The following is a 2,067-nucleotide window of genomic DNA, read 5'->3' on the forward strand; positions in this document are numbered from 1 at the left end:
CGATTGTTGTTTTTTCGTTTCCAATCAAAATAATCCAATCGAAATGCTGGGCAATTCTCTACAGGAACACTCTATAGTTTCAAATCTCATGAAATGTTTAAACGAAATCGACGTGTAGGTACATACAAATTATTATGTATTTGAACGTTATGTAAATTTCATCAAATTTTCACTTGCGCTTACACCTGAAATTTATTAAATATAATTCATGGACTTACGGTTTCCTGTGTGTTCATTCAATTTTATGTTATTCTGACATTTTGGCATTGTATTGTAAGAGTAACATCTCCAGTGTTGGGAATTGTCTAGATAAAATTATCTAGATAAGATTTTTTGAAATAAATTATCTTTTAAAGTATCTAGATAATTATGTTACGATTTATCTAATGTTTAGTTTAGATAAAAAATGGGCTTATCTAGATAAATATTATAGTGCCCCTATAAAATTATAATATAATATAAATTATTAATACAATTTATTAAAAAAATATATTTCTTGTTATTATTGCCAATGACAGTATTACGAGAATCTGCATGCGGGCTTGCACTATACATCCATTTCAAAAATAAATTAAAATTAACTTCGTAGAATTGTATTTCAAAGCCTCAATCCGTTGTTATTATAAATATTATGTCATTATATTGATATAAATCTAATATTACAAGATATTTTTATTTTTATCTAGATAACATTTTGTTAAAATTATCTTATCTTATCTAGATAATTTTTTAGTGATCTATTCCCAACACTGACCATCTCCACCATTCTCCGGAGATGTTATTATTATTATTATTATTAACTATATAACTTCTGTGGGTGTCTTGTAACTTTATATTTATCAGTTTATTTTTATGTGCACACCAACTGCAGACATATGTTTTTAGTTTTATGTGTTAAATTGCTATCAGTTATAATTTCTGGTTGAGCACCAGCGTAGTTTAACTGGAATTTCTTGTCACTTTTGCTGCGTCACGTTTCTTCAAATTATCGCCATATATATATTATATAGTATTATGTTAATGTAGGACGTCTCGTGCAAACGTTTAAAAAAATAACTGATCGGATAAATCGGAAAACAGATTTATTCTCTTTAAAAAGGACTAAAAAAAAAACTCAATGAAGAAGACAGTATAAAAATGGTCAAATTCGCAACCAAAATTTAAAAAAAAAAATGTTTGACTAAAAAATTAATCTTATAGGTAAGTACAGAGTGTAACAAAAAGACTGACATACAAAAAATAACTTTTGTTCTAATAAATATTATTATTTTATTTTATTTAAAGACGCCTTTGCTACACGTAGGTACATGTAACATTTTTTAATTTTTTTTTGAAAAATTAAAATTAACCAATTTGTAATTTTGTGATTTTTGAAATCTCATTATATTTGTAAAATATAAGTAAAATATATCCAGTCATAAAAACAAATTTAAATTTAAAAAGTATAACTTTCTTTTTAAGTTTTTATGACAATATTTAAGTAGGTACCTACCTACCTATTTGTTAAAATCTAAATATTATATTTTTTTAATTTTATTAGTTTATTAATATTCAAATTATCAATTTTATATTTTAAAAATTATAAAAAATGTATCCACTCGACTTAGTTATTTGTTTTTACAATCAAAAACTTTCTAAAAATCAGCTTTAATGACATTTTCAAGAAAAAAATTAAATTAGCTTTTTTCAGCATTAAAAATAAAAAGGTGGGTAAGTGGATGTCGCTCTGCTGTATAGTAGGTTACAAGTGGGTCACTGTATAATGGATAGTATTAAATTTGAATTCAATGATATAATATCACTGAATTCGAAAAACGATTCTGAGCGGAGACGGTTTGTCAGTCTAGGTATTAGACATACCTATAAATTATAGGTATACTTATCTATAGTATTAAAAAAAATTGACCTATAGGTATTGTAGTATCACCCGTATAGGATAATAGGTACGCGATGAACCAACTATATGCCTTACCTCCGTACACTCTAAGCTAATGACTATCTCTAGAATAAATTCAGATTATGCACTGTTAGCTTTTGAGGTACGATGGTACGCGTTTTGTCGATCTT

The sequence above is a fragment of the Acyrthosiphon pisum genome, chromosome X (genome assembly GCF_005508785.2).
Source record: "Acyrthosiphon pisum isolate AL4f chromosome X, pea_aphid_22Mar2018_4r6ur, whole genome shotgun sequence".
NCBI classification, from domain to species: domain Eukaryota; kingdom Metazoa; phylum Arthropoda; class Insecta; order Hemiptera; family Aphididae; genus Acyrthosiphon; species Acyrthosiphon pisum.